This window comes from Pseudophryne corroboree, chromosome 2, assembly GCF_028390025.1.
Source record: "Pseudophryne corroboree isolate aPseCor3 chromosome 2, aPseCor3.hap2, whole genome shotgun sequence".
NCBI classification, from domain to species: Eukaryota; Metazoa; Chordata; class Amphibia; order Anura; family Myobatrachidae; genus Pseudophryne; species Pseudophryne corroboree.
In genome coordinates, this window is record NC_086445.1 from 1,012,910,200 (window position 1) to 1,012,920,860 (window position 10,661).

Sequence of the window (10,661 nt, forward strand, 5' to 3'; positions counted from 1 at the left end):
GTGTCACATTGCTGCAGCAGCAGCTGACAGACTCAGACACACAGGGAGGACGTCTGCTCATCTCCCCAGCCAAAGAGAAATGAACAGAGCATGTGCAATCTCCTGTCCTGCCCTCCTGCAGCAATTGGCTGCCTTTATCCACATGTCAATGGATGATTGGACAGCTGATTCCGACCGCCCCCTGCAAAGTGGTGTACTGAGACTTGCAATCAGCCAATTATGATGGATCCTTTTGTAACACGCCTCCTGGGTGGGAGCTGCCCTGTTCCCTATAATAGAGCACGCAGCCGTCAGGCAGACGCAGCTCCACGGTTCCTGCTGTGTGAGCTGCACAACTGACTGATAATATGTAGGAATGGAGATATGAGAGCTGAACCAGAGAGCGGCTGTGATGTCTATGGAAACGCTGTGCTGGGATCTCTGTACAGAGAGCGGCTGTGATGTCTATGGGGAAGCTGTGCTGGGATCTCTGTACAGAGAGCGGCTGTGATGTCTATAGAAACGCTGTGCTGGGATCTCTGTACAGAGAGCGGCTGTGATGTCTATGGGGAAGCTGTGCTGGGATCTCTGTACAGAGAGCGGCTGTGATGTCTATGGGGAAGCTGTGCTGGGATCTCTGTACAGAGAGCGGCTGTGATGTCTATGGGGAAGCTGTGCTGGGATCTCTGTACAGAGAGTGGCTGTGATGTCTATGGGGAAGCTGTGCTGGGATCTCTGTACAGAGAGCGGCTGTGATGTCTATGGGGAAGCTGTGCTGGGATCTCTGTACAGAGAGCGGCTGTGATGTCTATGGGAAGCTGTGCTGGGATCTCTGTACAGAGAGCGGCTGTGATGTCTATGGGGAAGCTGTGCTGGGATCTCTGTACAGAGAGCGGCTGTGATGTCTATGGGAAAGCTGTGCTGGGATCTCTGTACAGAGAGCGGCTGTGATGTCTATGGGAAGCTGTGCAGGGATCTCTGTACAGAGAGCGGCTGTGATGTCTATGGGGAAGCTGTGCTGGGATCTCTGTACAGAGAGCGGCTGTGATGTCTATGGGGAAGCTGTGCTGGGATCTCTGTACAGAGAGCAGCTGTGATGTGATGTGATTGCATGAGGGTGGACTCCACCCTGCACGTGGCAGCTGTCACTTCAGCGGTGGATGAATGTCGGAGAACGTGTGGTCAGACATAGAACAGTTCTGTGAATGAGAAGCAGATTACAGCTGGGATCGTCAGTGACAGAAGAGTCAAAGTAGAGAAGGGCTCATTCATCTGTCTTGTCCCTCATGGGACCCGCATGTTTCACAATTTCTAATTGCAGCTCTGACACTATTGATACTGTCCCCATAAGGATTTACTCCATTAGTACTGGTCATCCTGTGTTTTCCAGATTGTATGGCTGTTATTGTCAACACTATGGGGACTATCCAATTAGCTCCGTTTTTTTACCAGGGCTAATTGTACCACCAGGGGCTTTCTAATTAGCCCCAATAAGCCGGCGCGTGCCTCGGCTTATCTGGGATTTAGTTTCACCTGCCTCCGGCAGGCGAACCACAATCCCCGGAAACAGCCCCGTTTCATCTGAAAACGGGGCTGTTTCACACAAAAATACACAGATTTCACTGAACTTGTGTGTTTTCGGGAGAAAGGTTTTTATTACCGTCTAATTATGCCATGTCGACCTCTTGCATATTCGATCATGTACGCATTTTTACGTTTAATTGTTGAACATGTTATTTGTTGGACTTCAAAATTTAGATTTTTTGTGTGTCGGTCACATAAGATGCAGATAATTCCAACTGTCGATCTCAAGCCTATCTATCCGTATTGCAGGTCGACCTAATGTAGGCAATGATTGTGCGGCCAATGATTTGTTACTGCCGAGCATAACATTGTCGACCACTTACCGTCTAGTTAAACAATGTCGATCCTTGTATTATATCGGACAAGTGCTGTCGATCATAACATTGTCTATCTCAATGCAATAGATCATTCATACCGGAACCGCTCTGACACTATTGATACTGTCCCCATAAAGATTTACTCCAGGAGCTTTGGCCATCGCGTGTCTTCCAGATTGTATGGCTGTTATTGTAAACACTATGTGTACGCTCGCCTCGCAAGTGAGTTCGGTCGTAACTTCATGATTGTACGCTCGTCACCTTAAACATGATAAAAATAATGCACACTGATGACTCCGTCCACCTGGCCACACCTCTGCCGTACGATATAAAAGAATGGAACAACATGGATTCTTCCCATAATGCACCATGGGCTCACTCACCATCTTATTGGGAAAGGCTGTCACACTTACCATATTCTCTACATGTGTAATAAATCTGGGTGCCGCCAACATCAGTGAACTACGGACAAGAGAAGACATCTACTAGGGCTGCCACTAGGTGGCCCTGCTTTAACAAATAAATGGAGCTCTGGTTTATGAGGGAGCGCGTAACACCAGTGGTCCCAGCCGCTAACTGCTTCTCATCCCCACACAGAAAGCTACCTCTACGGGAAGACATCACTGAAGATGTCATTATTTGGATTAGAGCGGCTTGTTTCCTTGTGTATTCACCCATGGGTTCTCTATGTGCTTGTTACATGATCAATCTGTACAATGTAGAACCCTAAACCCTAACCATGAGATCAGTTTGATGAATGGAGTCATCTAGCACTGATGATGTCGGGTGCTAACTGCTTCTCATTCGCAGAATGGAATCCACCATCAAGAGAAGACAGCAAAGAGCTCTTTAATATCAGTTTAAGAGCGTTTTATTTTCACAGTGGATTTACTCAGGAGAATTTTGTGCATTTGTTATTAGATCAATCTATGCATTACAGATGAACAAGTGTAGCCACTCTCAGCTTTAATGTAGAGCATTTAAGTCTCAGAAAAGCTGGCTTAGCTAGTGTGCCCACGGGCTATGACGAGCGTGTGTGCATGCGTATGTCACCATAGTAATACATGGGGCTGCAGCTAGTCGCAGCCTGGCATATTAAGTTGCACCAGCGGCACAGCACACCATGTATACCCACACAGCCATTCCACAGGTACAATGAGTGTGGCTACACCTGTAATCACACTTTGGACCCTACTGCAGTAGAATAAGGGCCTGGGTCGCCCCCTGCATCTAAAGCTTTATTTTAAGGAATTGCATTTCCAATTGACTGTGAAAAATGTTCTTTTTCCTTTCAGATATCTGGCAGCAGAAGTCCCCAAACCACTGAGTGCAGTCACACAGATTTGTCTATTGACATCCATCAAATCAAATCCATTTTTAAGGTCTCAAAGGTGTGTTGGTTCATCATCACCAATTCCATTTTTAAAGTGCATAATACTCTGTACTCAGGACACAATATGACCGATACTTAAGGTGCATACTCACTAGGTGATTTTCAGCTCAAAATACCTCACTTTTGTTGTTTTGAGCTACTTTGAGCTCAAAATCGCCTAGTGTGTACGGCCGGGTGATGAGCGGTGAGCACTGATTTGCACTCCCACATCATCGCTGGCCGCCATCGTCCGTTGGCCTGTTTTACCGGCCAAGTGATAAACTTTCCACAATCTCCTACTGTGAAAAGTGGTTCGCCCATGTGAAAATCACTGGGCCGGGTGACAATCGCTCAGTGTGTATGCACTGTGTGATTTTCCACTCAGCAATGTTCACATCATCACTCTGCATACACACTGGGCAACAACACCCCCCCCCCCCAGTGTGTATTCACCTTTATGTATTAGACCATTTGTTACTTAGCAGTAAATGAATCAGAATTCTCGCGCCTTTCTAGTGTTCCCACCTACTGAAGAACATCTAGAATGAAGATACTGTATGTTCCTACAAGTCACACGTTGCAGAATACATCTTATTATAGAGTTTGCCTTTCAGAAGGAAGACGCAGCCAACGTTGTTAATGAAGTTATGAAACAAGTCGCCATATTTAGCTACTGCCGCCACCGAGTGCTCGGGTACAAACCGGAAGACGTGGAGAAGATAATGGGAATTGTATATGGCCACACTGGGCTGCTACCAGACTGTGTAAGTGCATCTTACTGTCATCTGGTTTTTACATCATAGAAGTACAGTAGTTATTGCCTGTATTCCTCTATTGTGTATCACATGCTGATTATCTGATCCGAGTGATTTATCTGTATTCCTCTGCTGTGTATCACACACTGATTGTCTGATCCGAGTGATTTATCTGTATTCCTCTGCTGTGTATCACACACTGATTATCTGATCCGAGTGATTTATCTGTATTCCTCTGCTGTGTATCACACACTGATTGTCTGATCCGAGTGATTTATCTGTATTCCTCTGCTGTGTATCACACACTGACTGTCTGATCCGAGTGATTTATCTGTATTCCTCTGCTGTGTATCACACGCTGATTGTCTGATCCGAGTGATTTATCTGTGTTTCTCTGCTGTATATCACACACTGATTATCTGATCCGAGTGATTTATCTGTATTCCTCTGCTGTGTATCACATACTGATTGTCTGATCCGAGTGATTTATCTGTGTTCCTCTGCTGTGTATCACACACCGATTGTCTGATCCGAGTGATTTATCTGTATTCCTCTGCTGTGTATCACACACTGATTGTCTGATCCGAGTGATTTATCTGTATTCCTCTGCTGTGTATCACACACTGATTGTCTGATCCAAGTGATTTATCTGTGTTCCTCTGCTGTGTATCACACGCTGATTGTCTGATCCGAGTGATTTATCTGTATTCCTCTGCTGTGTATCACACACTGATTGTCTGATCCCAATGATTTATCTGTGTTCCTCTGCTGTGTATCACACACTGATTGTCTGACCCCAATGATTTATCTGTGTTCCTCTGCTGTGTATCACACACTGATTGTCTGACCCCAATGATTTATCTGTGTTTCTCTGTTTCCTGTCATAGAAGCCAAAAGTGAGAAACAAAAGTCCCAGCAGGGGCGGCAGGACCAGGACAGGGGTGACAGGGCAAGCACAGGGGTGACAGGGCCTGGATAGGGGTGACAGGGCTAGGATAAGGGTGACAGGGCCAGGATAACGGTGACAGGGACATGACAGAACACAGGGCATGGGAGAGATTGGTATTAGGGACAGAACAGTGGTGACAGACAGATGTGTGTTACCGGAGTCACTGCTGCTGGCTGCTGCTGTTCCACTCCAACCTGTTGGGATCTGCTGCTGGTGGAGACTTGGCATGGCTGACTCTCTCAGGCTGGAGTCCTGCTTCCTCTGCCCGTCCGCATCCCTCCCCAGTCACACACCGCAGAGCTCGAGCAGCTGCCGGGCACTGTGGTAAGGGGAGACTGGGAGTGACTGGTTAGCCCCCAGGAGACGCTGTGGCTGGAGGGAGGAGGGGGTCGGAGCCTGCAAGCAGCGCGGACTTCTGCAGCGCTGCCCGCCAGCTAAAGTGTGTGAAGGAGCTGGGCGCACCTCACTGCGGGCGGCAGCACTGCAGCTAGCGGTGGGGTTGCCGGGGCTGGAGATAACAGAGGCAGTACGGAACCTGCACAGCGGCAGGTGCCCCACAAAACTGCAGCTAAGAAGCGTGGACTGTGCCACAAAGTGACGCTCCTCCGCCCCAGAGAGACCCTGCTGAGTATGCTGATGTGGGGGGTCAAGCACACAGTGAGCCGGTGCCCGTCTGTCTGTACGGCATACCCCCTCACACACCCCCACACCTCCCAACCGTCCAGATTTTCGCGGGACAGTCCCATTTTTTAGGGTCTGTCACGCTGTCCCACCCGTGGGCCACAGTGTCCCGCGGTGGTGGTGGTGTTGGGGGGGGGGGGCAGTTGGGAAGCTCCTGTACTCGCTGTTCTGCTTAGAGCAGCGGTGAATTTAGTGGAGACAGAGGGAGAGGGGGCATCAGGGGGTACGGATTAAGGGGGGGTTCCAGCAGCAGAGCTGGATTAAGGGGGGGCAGGGGGTACGTACTGTTGGCCCCACAGTTTTAGGGGGCCCCCCAGCTGGAGTAGCTCTGTCCCAGCTCAGAAGCTCCCCCCCCCCCTCAGGAGCTCCCCCCCCCGTCCTGCCAGCAACAGCGGCAGCATTGTGCTACAGTCAGCACACGCTGCTGCGTGTTGGCAGGTCTGTGGTGTTGCAGGGAGGCAGCAGTCTCCCTGCTTTCTTCTGCCTGTGCGGGTGTGTAGGGGGGAGCGACCACCTCCTCTGGATTTACCTCTAGCTGAGGGGCCAAAATTCAAAAAAAAAAAAAAAATCCTGAAATTTGCATAAGGGGGCGTGGCTTCGCGTGCGGGATTAGGCCACGCCCCCAAACCCACAGCAGGCACAGGAATGAGATAGGGCCCCTTGTCTTAAGTGCCCTGGGTCCCCCAGTCTCATAATCTGCCCTGGGGGCATGCCAGCAGCTCACAGAGCGCTGGGCATGCCCCCTCACTGACGAAAACGGATGCCCTCCCGTGAAGCCACGCCCCTTTCGTTGACCACGCCCCCTTTTCGCCGTGTGGTGTTTTGTGTGTGTGTGTGTGTGTGTGTGTGTGTCCCTCCTGTCTGAAGAAAGCTGGGAGGTATGCACCCCTGCCTGTGCCATGCCCATACCATCTGCTTCTGCTGCTGGTCTCCTATAGATTTGCCCAGTTCTGTGACTCATTTGAATAACTCCACCCACCACTGTAACTCCGCCCAGCGTTACAGCACAGAGTCACAGATTTGGGCTAATATATAGGAGATTGTGTGCATACTGTAAATCTCTCAAGGACAGTGTGTATGCCATGAAGGATAATTCAGTTATACTCTGTTACTGTACAGGGCCCGGCAGTAGCGGATCTTGCCACGTGCAAGCAGGACTTTTGCCCGGGACGCTATCCGGAGGGCGCCGCACCATGGCAAGATCCACTACTGTTTGGCAGTGCCCCCCCCCCCGCTGTGAAGGGAACTAGACGCTATCCGTCTAGTTTCCCTTCGTGGAGAGTGCCTTTGATGACATCATCGCACACCGCACAGCATTGTGGGACTGGCACAGACGCTAGCGGTCATGATTGACCTCTAGTGTCTATGCTGTGCTATGGGAGAGACGTCATGACGTCTCTCCCATAGATCCGAGGAGAGGAGCGGCGACGGTGGAGGTCTGCAGCGGTCGGGACTCAGGAGCGGGGATTGTAAGTATTCATTTTTTTTTTAAAGCGGCGCTACTGGGGGCACAAATGGGGGCACTACTGGGGGCGCTACTGGGGGCACAAATGGGGGCACATCTCTACAGGGGGCGTCCCTGACCACGCCCCTGTATAAAGCCACGCTCCTATTTTTTGCCCGTGGCGCCACAAGGGCTAGAACCGGCCCTGGGGCCTGGGGGGTTTAGGTCTGCAGTGCTGAAGTAATACAGTGGTTTTTGTTTATTAATTTTTTTTTGACAAAATAACTATGTTTTTGACAACCACTATTAGAGTATAAACCAGTAAGCTTTTAAAGGAGTGTGTAGAATTGTGTTATTTTTACATGCCTTGAGTGAACTATTGGTGCGAATAATCATGTGTGCGAATATTAGCTAACAAATGTGTGCCTGTGCATACTGGTCAGCTCACAAGGACAGTGTGTATGGGTACAAGGACAAGTAGGATAAACTCATCTACTATAGGTGGTGTGCTTTTGAGTGGAGATAACAAATACTGTAAACATTGGTGTATATATATTGGTTATATTTTATATAAAAAATATTAGAATGTACCAGTAACTTGTAAAGAGTGTTTTAAAAATTATTTTGTAACATATGTTGAATATGTATCCTCTATATTATAACTTATTATAGATGGGTGGACTTCAAGTCCTGGCTGAAGGGGAAGATGGCTGCCTGCTGGCGACATGCGAGGGGGGCAGGTGGTGGGTGTTTTCCTAAGAGTTTGGAAAACACCCCATTGGAAGAGATGGCATTGGGGTGTGTTGCAAAAGAGAAGGTGGCAGGCGTGTCGAATATGGACACTAGGGTGGTTGCAAGATATAGGGGGAAATATTTTTTGATGTATCTTTGATGGGAACCCCTAAAAAGTTGCCAATTGATGTAAACATAAGATTGTCGAAGTTTCAGCACGATTTAATAACGTTAAGACCTGCCTCATTAGCTCTAAAGTATTAAAAGACAGCTATATATGAAAAAAAGTAAATGGGGGGTTTTCCGCTATAAAATAGAACGGTTTATCCTAGAAACATGTTTTTTTTTAGTTTTGTAGAGAATGTTCCTGGCTTCAATTTTCACTACCACAACTTGTTTGACAAACGTACAGTTCGGAAGATATATGGGTTTTGCTTAGTCCGGACCCAGAAAATTGTTTTTAAAAAGAAAAAAACTTGATAAAATAACTTTTTAACTATGCTTTTGTTGTTCTTTGAATTCTTTGCATTCAAACCCATCAAAGTAATGTTTCAATATATTTTTTTAAATGTATATATTTTTTAAATATTATATTTCTTGTTTTCCAGAGCTGTAAGAAATAATGGATTCAGAACCTTCTACTTCGTCCTCTACAGCTACAAGTGGTGTAAGTTTGAGGCAGAAAGACAAGATTTTTCTGATTGGATATACTGTATGTCCCATCAAATTACTGGCAGTAAGTTGCCATCCAATGGTCAAGTTTTACGCAATTTGTTTTAAAATAATTGCCAAGTTAAACTAGAAACCAGAGATGCTGCATGGCTCACAATCTAGGAAGTTCTACTTTTTTGGCAAAAAGCTAAGATACTTACCAACAATTTGAAAGATTGTATTGCGAAGCTTGAAAAACTTCACGAGGAGTGGAGAAAACACGCAACCAGAAGTGTAAGTCAAGCTCAAAGTAAGTAAGTGGAAGCTTTTAAGTCAAGCCTTGATGACCTGTTTGATATTGCACACCAGGACGTGCTGAAGAACACAAATGAAGAAGAAAGACAATTTTTGCTCCTTCAGAGACAAAAGGGTCGTACTGGCTGCATGGGAGGAGTTGATATAAAATTCCTATGAGCAGAAGAACGAAGAACACAGAGAAAAGCAGCTAAGATGGTCAGACTGGAAAAAACAAAACTGAAGCCTGTAGGTGAGCCTAGATTATAGTTTAAATGTAGTAGTTAGTACCTACAGTATCTGGATCTATTTTGTTGTACCTAACTAGCACCTTGGTAACTTTGTACCTAGATAAATATGTTTGTTGTTCTCAAGTTACTGTTTTTCTTTTGCATTTATAATCATTTCTTTCTGTTGTTTTCTAGAATATGAAGTTGCAGAAATGGAAATTTTAAGCACAAGCAGTGCCTTAGAAGAAGCACTTATAGCTGTAGAGGATGAAGTAGAAGGTTCTGAATCCATTATTTCTTACAGCTCTGGAAAACAAGAAATATAATATTTATAAAATATATACATTTAAAAAACTTATATTGAAACATTACTTTGATGGGTTTGAATGCAAAGTATTCAAAGAACAACAAAAGCATCGTAAAAAATAATTTTATCAAGTTTATAGCGAATTTTAACATTCTCTTGAAAAAGTCGAATTTTTAGGTCCGGTCCACGAAAAACCCATATATCTTTCAATCTGTACGTTTGTCAAACAAGTTGTGGAAGTGAAAATTGAAGCCAGGAACATTCTCTACTGAACAAAAAAACAACAACACATTCCTAGGATAAACGGTTCTAATTTTATAGCAGAAACCCCCCCGATTTTTTTTGAAAAATAGCTGTTTTTTAATACTTTAGGGTTGATGAGGCATGTCTTAATGTTATCCGATTGAGCTGAAACTTTGACAATCTAATTTTTACACCAAGTGGCAACTTTTTAGGGGTTCCCCTCAAAGAAATTCAGATACCGATTTCTTGTGACCACCCTAATGGACACAGACATGCCTGACCTTGAGGTCTCACATGCTGACTGAGGTAATTATGACAGTAAGATGAAAGTAAAATTTTAGAACATGCAAAATGCCAATGATAATTTCTGTTTGTGTTTGTTTCATTTTCAGATGAAGAGGAACAGCTCACGCAGCCTGGGGAGGGAGGGTGTGGATCACACCCTGGTGAGGATGCCCCAGAGTCAGCAGCAGACCTGGAGGACACTGCTGCCCCCTCCACATAGATTAATACAACAAAAAGTGACAGAAAGTGAATCACAATGCGCTACACACGGTGTATAATAAATAAAACTAAATACGTTCACCAATATCTTTCCTCCTCCACGTTAACGTAGATGGATTTGTTCCTCATGTGCATGTAAGGAAATTAAAAAAGATTTGCCATATGGTGAAGTACTTTCCTCCACTTTCTGGTTTTACTGCTGCCCCCTGTCCTCCCCAGCCACCAGGAGCTCCTCTTAGCCATTACAGATCAAGACGAGAGGATAGAGCAGTTTCAAGAACAGCTGCTCCTGAAGCTGTGTGAGATGACCTTGATCATCAGGCAAGGCATGCCCGAACGTCCGGCCCACCACCTAATCTACAACACCCCCCAGCCCTGGCCAGGATCATAACACCTGCTCTGGCCAGTGCACTCGCAGATCAAGCCGGTGGACGCACTCACCTGAAGTCCCCCATCAGCCAGCAAAGAGAAGACCACAAAGCTGACATCTGTAATCTCTTGCCAAATGCCCGCTTAAGTTCTGTCCTCATATTTGTTTTGCCCATGGTGACTTTCTACCATTGATTGAGGGATTTGAATGTCAAGATCCTTCCTGCTGAATTGGTACTGTGCTGCCTGA

General features: G+C 46.3%; 1 long non-coding RNA gene across 4 annotated transcripts; it reads left to right on the forward strand.

The window, feature by feature from the left end:
- Nucleotides 1-292: 292 nt before the first annotated feature.
- On the forward strand, nt 293-10,127 carry LOC135050270 (uncharacterized). Of its 4 annotated transcripts, XR_010241582.1 has the most exons (6): nt 293-349; nt 3,176-3,271; nt 3,867-4,016; nt 8,422-8,480; nt 9,751-9,844; nt 9,931-10,127. It is a non-coding gene; the product is annotated as an uncharacterized LOC135050270 (long non-coding RNA). The 4 variants fall into 4 exon arrangements; XR_010241584.1 differs by lacking the exon at nt 8,422-8,480; XR_010241585.1 differs by lacking the exons at nt 9,751-9,844; nt 9,931-10,127 and adding an exon at nt 9,184-9,741 and having other exon boundaries at nt 8,422-9,011.
- The last annotated feature ends 534 nt before the right edge of the window (nt 10,128-10,661 follow it).